Source organism: Mustelus asterias, chromosome 5 (genome assembly GCF_964213995.1).
Source record: "Mustelus asterias chromosome 5, sMusAst1.hap1.1, whole genome shotgun sequence".
Lineage (NCBI taxonomy): Eukaryota > Metazoa > Chordata > Chondrichthyes > Carcharhiniformes > Triakidae > Mustelus > Mustelus asterias.
In genome coordinates, this window is record NC_135805.1 from 30,125,865 (window position 1) to 30,141,930 (window position 16,066).

The window sequence follows — 16,066 nt, forward strand, 5'->3', positions numbered from 1 at the left end:
CCCTCACCCCCCTCCCCTCACCCCCCTCCCCACACCCCCTCCCCTCACCCCCCTCCCCACACCCCCTCCCCTCACCCCCCTCCCCACACCCCCTCCCCTCACCTACCTCCCCACACCCCCTCCCCTCACCCCCCTCCCCACACCCCCCTCCCCACACCCCTTACCCCCCACACCCCCTCCCCCCCTCCCCACACCCCCCTCCCCCCCTCCCCACACCCCCTCCCCCACCCTCCCCTTCCCCCCTCCCCATACCCCCTCCCCCACCCCGCCCTTCCCCACCCCCCCTTCCCCACACCCCCCCCTTCCCCACACCCCCTCCCCCCCTTCCCCACACCCCCTCCCTCCCTTCCCCACACCCCCTCCCCCCCTTCCCCACACCCCCTCCCCCCTTCCCCACACCCCCTCCCCCCTTCCCCACACCCGCTCCCCCCTTCCCCACACCCGCTCCCCCCCTTCCCCACACCCCTCCCCCCCTTCCCCACACCCCCTCCCCCCCTTCCCCACACCCCCTCCCCCCCACCCCCTCCCCCCCTTCCCCACTTCCCCACACCCCCTCCCCTCTTTCCCACACCCCTTCCCCACACCCCCTCCCCCCTCCCCCACACCCCCTCCCCCCTCCCCCCTCCCCCCTCCCCACACCCCCCTTCCCCACACCCCCTCCCCCCTTCCCCACACCCCCTCCCCCCTTCCGCACACCCCCTCCCCCACACCCCCTCCCCTTCCCACCTTCCCCACACCCCCTCCCCTCCCCACCTCCCCTCCCCACCCCACCTTCCCCACATCCCCTCCCCCACACCCCCTCTTCCCCACACCCCCTCCCCCCCTTCCCCTCCCCCCCTTCCCCACACCCCCTTCCCCACACCCCCTCCCCCACACCCCCTCCCCCACACCCCCTCATCACCTCCCCACCACCTCCCCCAGCACCCCCGCCTTTACTGAGGCCACTCCAGCTTCTCTTTCCCAGCTTCCTGTATATAAATGGTGACAATAAAGCCAGGTTATTGTGCCAGCTGTAGAACTATTGGATATTCTCTCGGTGAACCCTCTTAATGGCGACAAAGCCCTCAGGAGCCACCTGACACAGGCTTCAAGTTTCAAGCCAGGGAAATGGATGGATGGATGTGAAGGGGCGTGTGGAGGTTCCAACCCAGAGAAGAATTGCTCCTCAGATTTCCTCCTCATCATCCCAAAAACCATTTCAATTATGACTGCATGCTTGGATCCAATTATCTGTTATTCTAAAAGAGACTTTTTTCCTGTGGTTTAGTCTAGAACTGAAACCGCAGTCAGATAACAGAACAATCTAAAAGAGTTAATATTTAGCCCACTCCCTTCAGACTGTTGATACGGTTGGAATGTACTGGGGAACAGATTACATTGAAAGCTCAATGCCACCAGCAACAGTCAACTTGGGCTATTGGCCAATAGCAATTCAGCGTGGAATTATCTCGTGTAAAAAAATACTCCATTACAGAAAGTTCCTGGACGGGGCCTTGAACCCACAACCTTCCATCTCAGAAGCAAAGGGGATCCCACTGGACCACTACAGTGGAAAGACTCCAGTCATCAATGCAGCTGTTATGGTTCAGCCAAAGCTTTAAGTCTTCCCCTTGCAGAATATTGAAATTAACTTAAATAAAAACACCAAAACCTTGGAGTTTGTGTGTCACAGAAAGTTGATCAGCAATATATGGCCAAGAAGGTAGATGAAAGGAGAGGGTACAGAAGAGGTTTACCAGGATGCAGCTTTGATTCGAGGGTATGAACCATAAGGAGAGGCTGGATAAACTAGGGTTGTTTTCTCTGGAGTGACAGAGGCTGAGGGGAGACCTGTTAAAAGTCTACAAAATTATGAGAGGCATAGGTGGAGTTGACAATCAGAACCTTTTCCCCAGAGTTGAAATGTCTAATACGGGGGCATGCACTTAAGGTGAGAAGGGGAAAGTTCAAAGGAGTTGTGAAGGGCAAACTTTTTACAGAGTGGTAGGTGTCTGGAATGCGCTGCCAGGGGTGGCGGTGCAGGCAGGTACAATATGGGTGTTCAAGGGGATTTTAGATAAGGACGTGATTATGCAAGGATTAGAGGGATATGGACCAAGGGCAGGCAGAAGGGATTAGTTTAATTAGAACATAGAACATTACAGCACAGTACAGGCCCTTCGGCCCTCGATGTTGCGCCGACCAGTGAAACCAATCTAAAGCCCCTCTAACCTACACTATTCCAATATCATCCATATGTTTATCCAATAACCATTTGAATGCTCTTAATGTTGACGGGTCCACCACTGCTGCAGGCAGGGCATTCCACGCCCTTACTACTCTCTGAGTAAAGAACCTACCTCTAACATCTGTCCTATATCTCTCACCCCTCAATTTAAAGCTATGTCGCCTCGTGTTAGCCATCACCATCCGAGGAAAAAGGCTCTCACTATCCACCCTATCTAATCCTCTGATCATCTTGTATGCCTCTATTAAGTCACCTCTTAACCTTCTTCTCTCTAACGAAAACAACCTCAAGTCCCTCAGCCTTTCCTCATACGATCTTCCCACCATACCAGGCAACATCCTGGTAAATCTCCTCTGCACCCTTTCCAATGCTTCCACATCCTTCCTATAATAAATTGGGGGTAATGCTTGGCACAACATGGTGGGCTGAAGGGCCTGTTCCTGTGCTGCACTATTCTTTGGATCTGTGAGGCAACTGCAGAACCCAAACTCTCTGGGTAAGAAATAGGCAAGGCAGACTGTCGGAGAAGGGCAATGCTCCATTAAATGAGGCCTATAGGATGTGAATGTTTGATAGCTCACATCACCTACAGTAAAGCCTGCAAAGACTCAAAAGGGATGAATTTATTGTACAAACCAATAAATCTACTTCTTCCAATCACAGATTATTATTTTCTACAGCTTTTGTCCAGCAGAAACACCAAAGAAACACAGAGCAAAGCTTACCGCAAAGACAGATAATGTTCATTCATTCACTGCTTGTTGGTAAAGACGGGTCTTTGAACTCCACCATCGCCCATACTCTCAGCAGTGCTGGAGCTAAATGAACCAGTTAACCTTTGGATCAGTTAATCTGAGACATCCGAGGGGCTAATTGTTTGATTGTTTACTTGTTAAGAATGACATAAACTGCCACTAAAACCTGGGCTGGATTATTTTAACTGCTTCGTTTGCGTATAGACCGGCTGTATGGCTATGACTGGGGCTTCGATTTGACATTATCGAGGGATGATAAACTCATTTTTACCAAATGACTGAAAGAGAAACAAGGAAGGAATAGAAGGATCTGTTGATCAGGTGAGGTGAAGAGTAGTGGGAGGAGGGTCAGCATGTGGAGCTTGCCTGATTGACCAGCGGTGGGGGGCGAGGGTCATGCCTAATGAATTCAATAGCATTTTTCAATAAAGTGATTGAGTGTGTGTATGAAGAAAGTGTAGTTGATGTAGTTCATAAGGCTCTTGACACAGCCTTGGACAAGGTCCCACATGGGGGCCCATTGAGCCAGTTGAAGCACATGGCAGTCAGGGAGATGGATCCAAAACTGGCCTTGTAACAGGACATATGCCTCTATGGTGCAGACGGGGCATAAATTCCCCTGTGGGAGACAGTCACAGACAGAGGAGTCACAGCTTTGGATGCAATATCCTTTCATCGTTATCCTGTACAGTGCATACTATCCTGTCCCCGACTACAATGTCTGCCTTCACCCGTGCCCTCTTGGTGACCCGACAACTTCTTAATCTTTTGTGGCCTGACACTACGTTTGGGTGATCTGCCAGGATGCTCATCAGAAGTGAAGATGGTCCTCTGTGTTCCGCTCCGTGCCTTGGACCTTGCCACCCAGAGCTACCATTTCCTGCCCCAGGCTTTCCACCGCAGTCACCATCCTCGCAGTGTCAGCCTGGGTACCACACAATGCTGGCACCATGTCCTGCGCCTAAAGGCTGTAGGATTCCACCAAACAGCCTCAAAGTTGCCGGAATGTCTCCGACACCCGCCTCTTGCAACACCCGGCTCCGCTTCTGCATCTCCAGCAGCTTTGTGGGAATTGTTGCCAATGGTTTGGCATTTGGCTGGGAGCCAGCTGTGTCCCTGGATCCAGCAGATCTCAGACTGCCCAATTCCCTCGAAAGTTCCCACCTCCACCTGATGTACATCTGCAGATATGTGGGGCTCACCAGATAGTGACCCTAATGCCACTCACCGAGGTGTGTGTCTCTGCGTTGGTGGATGGTGCAGATGATGCCTGGGACGCCTGGTCGGTGGTCTCCACGGAGCTTTCCAGGCGTGGCAGACAGGACTGATGCCAGGACGTGACACTCACCCTTGCAGCTTGAATGAGGTCATTCATCTCCTTCCGGCATTGGCCGCTGGTCCTGCGAGTCAGGCCGCAGGCACTGACTGCCACAGCCAGCGCATCCCAGGCCTCACTTAAATCCCTGCTCCTCATCTGCCCTCTTGCGGGGGACAGGATGACCCGCCTCTCCTCCATGATGTCCAGGAGCCGTCCTAGACCTCCGCCTGTGAAACGTGGGGCCGGTCTACACGCTGCCATCCTCCTGGCGTGACTGGCTGTGAGTACAGCGGAAGCGTTTAAATGCAGCTCTCCCTTGTTAATGGAGCACAGTGGCGGCCACTTGGGGCGAGTCATACGCCTGGGGACTCCTTAACGGCGTGTTTCACGTGGTGGCTCTTTCAGTGCACTAAGTGTTGGTGGAATGTGGTGTGGAGTGAGCCTGCGAGACCAGCACAGATCACTCCATTATTCTCACCATTATGACACTTAGTCATTTATCGGGAAAATTCTGCCCAAGATCTTTGGGCTACACAGTGGTTAGTGTTGCTGCCTCACTGTGCCAGGGTCCCGGGTTCGATTAACAGCTTGGGTCACTGTCTGTGCGGAGTCTGCACGTTCTCCCCATGTCTGTGTGCATTTCCTCCGGGTGCTCCAGTTTCCTCCCACAGTCTTAAAGACGTGCTGGTTAGGTGCATTGGCCATGCTAAATTCTTCCTCAGTGTACCCAAACAGGCATCAGAGTGCGACGACTAGGGGATTTTCACAGTAAATTCATTGCAGTGTTAATGTAAGCCTACTTAGAGTCCTACAGTGCAGAGAAAGGCATTCGGCCCATCGAGTCTGCACTGACCACAATCCTACCCAGGCCCAGTCCCCATAACCCCATGTATTTACTCTGTTAATCCCCCTGACACTATGGGTAATTTACCACAACCTACACATCTTTGCACTGTGGGAGGAAACCGGAGCACCCGAAGGAAACCCATGCAGACATGGGGGAGAACATGCAAACTCGACACAGACAGTGACCCAAGCTGGGAATCGAACCCGGGTCCCTGGCGCTGTGAGGCAGCAGTGCTAACCACTGTGCCACCATGCTGCCCTTCACACCACATGTGACAGGACTTGTGACCTCGAAGGTAGTAATTTCAGGACTACTGAAATTTTAACCCTGATAAATGTGAGGTGATTCATTTTGGTCGGACAAATTTAAATGTGGATTACAGGGTCAAAGGTAGGGTTCTGAAGACTGTGGAGGAACAGAGAGATCTTGGGGTCCATATCCACAGATCTTTAAAGGTTGCCACTCAAGTGGATAGAGCTGTGAAGAAGGCATATAGTGTGTTAGCTTTTATTAACAGGGGGTTGGAGTTTAAGAGCCGTGGGGTTATGCTGCAACTGTACAGGACCTTGGTGAGACCGCATTTGGAATATTGCGTGCAGTTCTGGTCACCTCACTATAAGAAGGATGTGGAAGCGCTGGAGAGAGTGCAGAGGAGATTTACCAGGATGCTGCCTGGTTTGGAGTGTCGGTCTTATGAGGAAAGGTTGAGGGAGCTGGGGCTGTTCTCTCTGGAGCGGAGGAGATTGAGGGGAGACTTAATAGAGGTTTATAAAATGATGAAGGGGATAGATCGAGTGAACGTTCAAAGACTATTTCCTCGGGTGGATGGAGCTATTACAAGGGGGCATAACTATAGGGTTCATGGTGGGAGATATAGGAAGGATATCAGAGGTAGGTTCTTCACGCAGAGAGTGGTTGGGGTGTGGAATGGACTGCCTGCAGTGATAGTGGAGTCAGACACTTTAGGAACATTTAAGCGGTTATTGGATAGGCACATGGAGCACACCAGGATGGTAGGGAGTGGGATAGCTTGATCTTGGTTTCAGATGAAGGTCGGCACAACATCGTGGGCTGAAGGGCCTGTTCTGTGCTGTACTGTTCTATGTTCTATGTTCTATGTACTACCGGTGCCACGTGCTAGTGAGAGGAGGATTAGGCAGATGAATGCCTGGCTTGAGAGCTGGTGCAGGGGGCAGGGATTTAGATTTTTGGATCATTGGGATCTTTTCTGGGGAAGGGCTGATCTGTTCAAGAGGGACGGGTTACATTTGAACTGGAGGGGGACTAACATCCTGGCGGAGAGATTTGCTGGAGCCACTCGGGAGGGTTTAAACTAGTTGGGCAGGGGGGTGGGATCCAAAGCAGTAGGGAGACAGAAGAGAAGTTTGAGGACAGCACAGAAGTTAAAGAGAGCACATTAATTAGTAAAGGCAGTGTCAGTAATCCTAGTACCAGACAGATCAGGCAAAAGCAAGACAGAGAGCAAGGGAAGTCCAGATGAAACTGCATTTATTCCAATGCAAGAGGCCCGACGGGCAAGGCAGATGAACTCAGGGCATTGATGGGTACGTGGGACTGGGATATTATAGCAATTACTGAAACATGGCTAAGGGAGGGACAGGACTGGCAGCTCAATGTTCCAAAGAACAAAGAACAGTACAGCACAGGAAACAGGCCCTTCGGCCCTCCAAGCCTGTGCCGCTCCTTGGTCCAACTAGACCAATCGTTTGTATCCCTCCATTCCCAGGCTGCTCATGTGACTATCCAGGTAAGCTCTCCAAGCCTGTGCCGCTCCTTGGTCCAACTAGACCAATCGTTTGTATCCCGCCATTCCCAGGCTGCTCATGTGACTATCCAGGTAAGTCTTAAACGATGTCAGCGTGCCTGCCTCCACCACCCTACTTGGCAGCGCATTCCAGGCCCCCATCACCCTCTGTGTAAAAAACATCCCTCTGATATCCGAGTTATACTTCGCCCCTCTCAGCTTGAGCCCATGACCCCTCGTGATCGTCACCTCCGACCTGGGAAAAAGCTTCCCACTGTTCACCCTATCTATACCCTTCATAATCTTGTACACCTCTATTAGATCTCCCCTCATTCTCCGTCTTTCCAAGGAGAACAACCCCAGTCTATCCAATCTCTCCTCATAGCTAAGACCCTCCATACCAGGCAACATCCTGGTAAACCTTGTCTGCACTCTCTCTAACGCCTCCACGTCCTTCTGGTAGTGCGGCGACCAGAACTGGACGCAGTACTCCAAATGTGGCCTAACCAGCGTTCTATACAGCTGCATCATCAGACTCCAGCTTTTATACTCTATACCCCGTCCTATAAAGGCAAGCATACCATATGCCTTCTTCACCACCTTCTCCACCTGTGTTGCCACCTTCAAGGATTTGTGGACTTGCACACCTAGGTCCCTCTGTGTTTCTATACTCCTGATGACTCTGCCATTTATTGTATAACTCCTCCCTACATTATTTCTTCCAAAATGCATCACTTCGCATTTATCCGGATTAAACTCCATCTGCCACCTCTCCGCCCAATTTTCCAGCCTATCTATATCCTGCTGTATTGCCCGACAATGCTCTTCGCTATCCGCAAGTCCAGCCATCTTCGTGTCATCCGCAAACTTGCTGATTACACCAGTTACACCTTCTTCCAAATCATTTATATATATCACAAATAGCAGAGGTCCCAGTACAGAGCCCTGCGGAACTCCAGGTAACAGATGCTATAGGAAAGATAGAACAGGAGGTAAGAGAGGAAGGGGAGCTGCACTTTTGATTAGGGAAAGCATCACGGCCGTACTGAGAGGGGATATATCCGAGGGTTTGGCCACTGAGTCGATATAGGTAGAACTGAGAAATAAGAAGGGGGAAATCACTTTGATAGGGTTGTACTATAGGCCCCCAAATAGTCAGTGGGAAATTGAGGAGCAAATATGTAAGGAGATTACAGATAGCTCCAAGAAAAATAGGGTGGTAATAGTCGGAGATTTTAATTTTCCCAACATTGACTGGGACAGCCATAGTATTAGAGGGTTGGATGGAGAGAAATTTGTTGAGTGTATTCAGGAGGAATTTCTCATTCAGTATGTGGATGGCCCGACTAGAGAGGGGGCAAAACTTGACCTCCTCTTGGGAAATAAGGAAGGGCAGGTGACAGAAGTGTTAGTGAGGGATCACTTTGGGACCAGTGACCATAATTCTATTAGTTTTAAGATAGCTATGGAAAATGATAGGTCTGCCCCAAAAGTTAATATTCTAAATTGGGGCAAGGCCAATTTTGATGGTATCAGGCAGGAACTTTCAAAAGTTAATTGGGGGAGTCTGTGGGAAGGAAAAGGGACGTCTGGTAAGTGGCAGGCTTTGAAAAGTGTGTTAACCAGGGTTCAGGGTAAACACATTCCTCTTAGAGTGAAGGGCAAGGCTGGCAGAAGTCGGGAACCCTGGATGACTCAGGATATTGGGGCCCTGGTCAAGAAGAAGAAAGAGGCACATGACGAGCATAGGCAGCTGGGATCAAGTGGATCCCTTGAAGAGTAGGAGTAAAGTTGAGAGAGAAATTAGGAGGGCAAAAAGGGGACATGAAATTGTTTTGGCAGATAAGGCAAAGGAGAATCCAAAGACCTTTTACAAATACATAAAGGGCAAAAGAGTAACAAGGGAGAGAGTAGGGCCTCTTAAGGATCAACAAGGTCATCTATGTGCAGATCCACAAGAGATGGGTGAGATCCTAAATGAATATTTCTCATCAGTATTTACTGTTGAGAAAAACATGGATGTTAGAGAACTTGGGGAATTAAATATTGATGTCTTGAGGAGTGTACATATTACAGAGGAGGTGGTGCTGGAAGTCTTAAAGTGCATCAAGGTAGATAAATCTGCGGGACCTGATGAGATATATCCCAGGACATTGTGGGAGGCTAGGGAGGAAATTGCGTGTCCCCTAGCAGAGATATTTGAATCATCAATAGTCACGGGTAAGGTGCCTGAAGATTGGACAGTGGCAAATGTTGTGCCTTTGATTAAAAAGGGCTGCAGGGAAAAGCCTGGGAACTACAGGCCAATTAGCCTCACATCTGTGGTGGGTAAATTGTTGGAAGGTATTTTGAGAGACAGGATCTACAGGCATTTAGAGATGCAAGGACTGATTAGGGACAGTCAGCATGGCTTTGTGAGTGGAAAATCATGTCTCACAAATTTGATTGAGTTTTTTGAAGGGGTAGCCAAGAAGGTAGATGAGGGCAGTGCAGTTGATGTTGTCTACATGGACTTTAGCAAGGCCTTTGACAAGATACCGCATGGTAGGTTGTTGCATAAAGTTAAATCTCACGGGATCCAGGGTGAGGTATCTAAATGGATACAAAATTGGCTTCTTGACAGAAGCCAGAGGGTTGTTGTAGAGAGTTGTTTTTCAAACTGGAGGCCTGTTACCAGCGTTGCACCTCAGGGATCAGTGCTGGGCCTACTGTTATTTGTCATTTATATTAATGATTTGGATGAGAATATAGGGGGCATGGTTAGTAAGTTTGCAGATGACACCAAGATTGGTGGCATGGTGGACAGTGAGGAAGGTTATCTCCAATTGCAGCGGGATCTTGATCAATTGGGCCAGGGGGCTGATAAATGGCAGATGGAGTTTAATTTAGACAAATGCGAGGTAATGCATTTTGGTAGGTTGAACCAGGGCAGGACTTACTCAGTTAATGATAGGGTGTTTGGGAGAGTTACAGAACAAAGAGATCTAGGGGTACATGTTCATAGCTCCTTGAAAGTGGAGTCACAGGTGGACAGAGTGGTGAAGAAGGCATTTGGCATGCTTGGTTTCATTGGTCAGAACATTGAATACAGGAGTTGGGATGTCTTGTTGAAGTTGTACAAGACATTGGTAAGGCCACACTTGGAATACTGTGTGCAATTCTGGTCACCCTATCATAGAAAGGATATTATTAAACTAGAAAGAGTGCAGAAAAGATTTACTAGGATGCTACTGGGACTTGATGGATTGAGTTATAAGGAGAGGCTGAATAAACTGGGACTTTTTTCTCTGGAGCGTAGGAGGCTGAGGGGTGATCTTATAGAGATCTATAAAATAATGAGGGGCGCAGACAAGGTAGATAGTCAAGATCTTTTCCCAAAGGCAGGGGAGTCTAAAACTAGAGGGCATAGGTTTAAGGTGAGAGGGGAGAGATACAAAAGAATATAGGGGGCATGGTTAGTAAGTTTGCAGATGACACCAAGATTGGTGGCATGGTGGACAGTTAGGAAGGTTATCTCCAATTGCAGCGGGATCTTGATCAATTGGGCCAGGGGGCTGATGAATGGCAGATGGAGTTTAATTTAGACAAATGCGAGGTAATGCATTTTGGTAGGTTGAACCAGGGCAGGACTTACTCAGTTAATGATAGGGCGTTCGGGAGAGTTACAGAACAAAGAGATCTAGGGGTACATGTTCATAGCTCCTTGAAAGTGGAGTCACAGGTGGACAGAGTGGTGAAGAAGGCATTCCAGAGGGGCAATTTGTTCACACAGAGGGTGGTGAGTGTCTGGAACAAGCTGCCAGAGGTAGTAGTAGAGGTGAGTACAATTTTATATTTTAAAAAGCATTTAGATAGTTACATGGATACGATGGGTATAGAGGGATATGGGCCAAATGCGGGCAATTGGGATTAGCTTAGGGGTTTAAAAAAAAAAATTAGGGCAGCATGGACAAGTTGGGCCGAAGGGCTGTTTCCAAGCTGTAAACCTCTGTGACTCTATGACTTACTTGTGACAGTAATAAATAAAAATAAGCTTATACAGTCAAGTTGCATTTGAGAGCAACATCTTTACACATAGGCTTGCCGTCGCCAGTGGAATCATGTTTGGATGACAGGTTAGGACAAACCATACCTGTTCCATTTCTCAGAAATACAGGAAAAACTTCTCAAAATAAAGGAAAATGAAGATAGTGTATGACCAACATGCAGGTGCAGAACTGCCTAGACAGCACAAAGGAGAAAAGGTTTATCTTGTATGTCTTACCCAGGGAACTTGGTTAGCCACAGAAGTAGCCAAAGTGTGCAATGAGTCTAGATCCTACTAAATCACAATGACAAATAGAGTGATGCTAAGAAGAAACAGAAGCCAGCTAAGGGAATTGTACAACTGTGTAAAACGCAGCAGCCCACCTGTGTCCAGAATGCATCCAAACATGCACACAGAGTGAAATTGCAGAAGGCCACCATGAAAACCACCAGCACTCTGACAATATACATGATACCAATACATCTACAACACACTCAAGTGATAAGCCCAGGAAGATCATGCCATTCTGAGATCTGGGAGGGTTTTTAAACCACCAATACTTTCTATGGACTCTTAAAAACTCTTAAATTCTTAAACACTGAACAATCCTAACGTATTTGTCTTTTCACCCTTAGTGTATTTAATGTCATATTGGGGAAAAAGGGTACAGTATGATATTGCTTACAGAGAGAATATGCTAATGAGTAAGTAGCCAGGATGTAAACCATGTGACCAACAGGCGATTTAGAGTTTTTTTCTGTTTTGCTGGTGGTACGTGGTGTGAATGAGTTGAAGCTGTACTTTCCTGTTAACAATAGCAGTTGAATCTTTGCAGTAAACCAATCTGCTGAGCAATCCCTCAACATCTTTATTGAGCCAAACTTGTACTTAGTTTACCAGTCCTGTGTGAGATTGGTAATTTTGTGTTAAGCAAATGTAGAAATAAAACACGTCCCATTGATAACATCTCATCTAGATAAGGTATATGGCTCGTAGGAGAAGTAGATTTTGAATCCAGTGCTATGGCCACTGATCAAGCAGGTTATTTAGCATTTATTGCAAAAGGACTGGAGTATAAAAGTAGAGAAGTGTTGTTGCAATTGTATAGGGTGTTGGTGAGACTGCATCTGGAATATTGTGTCTAGTTTTGGGCTCCTTATTTGAGGAAGGATGTGGTGGCACTGGAGGCAGTTCAGAGGAGGTTCATCAGATTGATGCTGGGGATAAAAGGGTTTGACGTATGAGGAGAGATTAAACAGTTTGGGTTTTTCTCGCTGGAGTTTAGAAGGATGAGAGGGGACCTGATCAAGGTATATAAAATACTAAAAGGGCTGGATAAAGTAAATGTAGACCAAATGTTTCCTCTAATGGGATAATCGCGAACAAGAGGTCACAGGTATAGGTTGGAAGGTGGTAGATTTAAAACTGAGATGAAGAGGAACTACTTGCAGAGGGTGATGAATTTATGGAGCTTGCTGACCCATAGTGCGATGGAGTCTGAATCATTTCAAGCAGGAGATAGATATATTTCTGATACAAAAAAAAGAGATATGGGGAACAGGTGGGGAGGTGGATTTGCGACCAGGGAGAAAACAGCCATGATCTGATTGAATGGCAGAGCAGGCTCGAAGGGCTGAATTTGCCTACTTCTGTTCCAAATTCCTATGCTCCTCTGTTAATTTGTTCTGATTAGTATTGTTATAGCACCAATCCCACAGGTGACTAGTGAGCATCGCTGCACAATCCTGATTTGAGCATTGTAAATGGTAAAGAGATTCTGAGAGGTCAGAGGTGAGCCTGTTGTGCGTGCTCCTGTAGACAAACTGTTGATATGCCTTGTCTAGTTTAGCTTCTGGTCAATAAAGATAGTTATCATGAGGGACATGGCAGTGTCATTGAAGATCAGTGATAGGTAGCTGGACCTTCTCTTATTTGACATTGTCGATACCTGGCACTTACAGTAAGAATGTTGCCTGCTTTTTGTCATCTCAAAGTGAGATTGTATCCAGTATTGAAATAGGCTGCTTCATCAAGAATGGAGTTAACAGAACTGTATTCTATGGAATTGTCCTAACGTCCATCTTTCGTTCAAATTGAATGAATTAATACTAATGTTACTTTGATGAATATACTGTGTAGAAATCATTACAGATTATAAAATGGAAAACCAAAAGGTCAGAAGGGTGATAGTAATACGTTCAAAGTTATGTACTGGTCATACGCAGTTTGTAAATAAACTGTTTGTTTTAAATTCTTGCTTTGCAGTGCAAATGTTCAGTGTTGTACTTGCTTTACAATTGTCCTATCAAATACTCAGGTTAATTTTAAACTGAACTGGAGTAAGTCAATATTAAAACCAGACACAAAGTCCGTTGCCACTGGGAACAGCTAACTTGTGTCACTGAAAAACGACAGACTGCACTCCCCCCCCCCACCCCTAATCAAGGCAAAAATCTTGATATTATAATTGTCAACCTTGTTTTGTATTTTTTCTATGGTCTAACCTTGCGCTATCTCTGTAATCTTATCTTGCTCCATGGCATTCTGGGATAGCTATGATCCTCTGATTCTGGCCTCCATCTCTGGTGGCTGCGCCCTCAGTTGCCTGGGCCGTAAGAACAAAGAACAAACAAAGAACAAAGAACAATACAGCACAGGAACAGGCCCTTCGGCCCTCCAAGCCCGCGCCGCTCCCCGGTCCAGGATTGAATCCTGAATCCAGGATCCCCACCCAATTTTCCAGCCTATCTACATACCAATATCCTATCCACCGAGCTGTCCCTCACAGCTACGATGCTTTGTTCATTACAACCTATTAACTCACCCCCACCCCCCCATTCCAGACCATGTGATCTCCAGGGAGAGGCGAAAACCCAGAGTGAAAAACCCCAGGGCCAATATGGGGAAAAAAAAATCTGGGAAATTCCTCTCCGACCCCCTGAGGCGATCGAAACGAGTCCAGGAGATCACAATGGCCCCGATCGGAAAATGCTTCCCAACCCTAGTCATTTCCACTTCCACGAACACCATATGAATCCCCTGCCCCCGAGACAGGTTCCCAACTATCCGCAGTCTCACTCTGTACTGGCACCAGCAAGATGATCGTAGAATGAAGCCTTGAAACGAGAAACCAGGAACAATTCGCCCGCGCCGCTCCCTGGTCCAAACTAGATCACTCTTTTGTATCCCTCCATTCCCACTCCGTTCATATAGCTGTCTAGATAAGTCTTAAACGTTCCCAGTGTGTCCGCCTCCACCACCTTGCCCGGCAACACATTCCAGGCCCCCACGACCCTCTGTGTGAAATATGTCCTTCTGATATCTGTGTTAAACCTCCCCCCCTTCACCTTGAACCTATGACCCCTCGTGAACGTCACCACCGACCCGGGGAAAAGCTTCCCACCGTTCACCCTATCTATGCCTTTCATAATTTTATACACCTCTATTAAGTCTCCCCTCATCCTCCGTCTTTCCAAGGAGAACAACCCCAGTTTCCCCAATCTCTCCTCATAACCAAGCCCCTCCATACCAGGCAACATCCTGGTAAACCTCCTCTGTACTCTCTCCAAAGCCTCCACGTCCTTCTGGTAGTGTGGCGACCAGAACTGGACGCAGTATTCCAAATGCGGCCGAACCAACGTTCTATACATCTGCAACATCAGACCCCAACTTTTATACTCTATGCCCCGTCCTATAAAGGCAAGCATGCCATATGCCTTCTTCACCACCTTCTCCACCTGTGACGTCACCTTCAAAGATCTGTGGACTTGCACACCCAGGTCCCTCTGCGTCTCTACACCCTTTATGGTTCTTCCATTTATCGTGTAGCTCCTCCCTACATTATTCCCACCAAAATGCATCACTTCGCATTTATCAGGATTGAACTCCATCTGCCATTTCCTTGCCCAAATTTCCAGCCTATCTATATCCTTCTGTAGCCTCTGACAATGTTCCTCACTATCTGCAAGTCCTGCCAGTTTTGTGTCGTCCGCAAACTTACTGATCACCCCAGTTACTCCTTCTTCCAGATCATTTATATAAATCACAAACAGCAGAGGTCCCAATACAGAGCCCTGCGGTACACCACTAGTCACAGGCCTCCAGCCGGAAAAAGACCCTTCCACTACCACCCTCTGTCTTCTGTGACCAAGCCAGTTCTCCACCCATCTAGCCACCTCCCCCTTTATCCCATGGGATCCAACCTTTTTCACTAGCCTACCATGAGGGACTTTGTCAAACGCTTTACTAAAGTCCATATAGACAACATCCACGGCCCTTCCTTCGTCAACCATTTTGGTCACTTCTTCAAAAAACACCACCAGGTTCGTGAGGCATGACCTCCCTCTCACAAAACCATGTTGACTATCGTTAATGAGTTTATTCCTTTCTAAATGCGCATACATCCTATCTTTAAGAATCTTCTCCAACAACTTCCCCACCACGGACGTCAAGCTCACCGGCCTATAATTACCCGGGTTATCCTTCCTACCCTTCTTAAATAACGGGACCACATTGGCTATCCTCCAATCCTCTGGGACCTCACCTGTGTCCAGTGACAAGACAAAGATTTGCGTCAGAGGCCCAACTATTTCACCTCTCGTCTCCCTGAGCAGCCTTGGATAGATTCCATCAGGCCCTGGGGATTTGTCAGTCTTTATATTCTCTAACAAACCTAACACTTCCTCCTTTGTAATGGAGATTTTCTCCAACGGTTCAACACTCCCCTCCGAGACACTCCCAGTCAACCCATCCCTCTCCTTAGTGAATACCGACGCAAAGTATTCATTTAGGATCTCCCCTACCTCTTTGGGCTCCAAGCATAAGTCCCCACTTTTGTCCCTGAGAGGTCCGATTTTTTCCCTTACAACCCTTTTGTTCCTAACGTATGAATAAAATGCCTTGGGATTCTCCTTAATCCTGTCTGCCAAGAACATTTCGTGACCCCTTTTTGCTCTTCTAATTCCCCGTTTGAGTATTTTCCTACTTTCATTATACTCTTCCAGAGCTCCCTCCGTTTTTAGCTGCTTGGACCTAACATACGCCTCTCTTTTCCTTTTGACCAGTCCCTCAATTTCCCTGGTTATCCACGGTTCTCTAATCCTACCCTTCCTATCCTTCTTTTTTACA

At 47.9% G+C, this 16,066-nt stretch overlaps 1 protein-coding gene across 2 annotated transcripts in view; it reads left to right on the top strand.

Annotated features, from left to right (window-relative positions):
* ddo (D-aspartate oxidase) overlaps positions 1-16,066 on the top strand; it is a 139,836-nt gene that overhangs the window by 10,783 nt on the left and 112,987 nt on the right. Inside the window, exon 1 of one of the 2 annotated variants that reach the window (XM_078212361.1) lies at positions 12,855-12,899. The exons of the other annotated variant lie outside the window; for it this stretch is intronic. The gene's annotated coding sequence lies outside the window, so the exon portion shown is untranslated. Of the gene's footprint in view, positions 1-12,854; positions 12,900-16,066 lie in introns of those variants that run through there. 2 annotated transcript variants of the gene reach the window in all.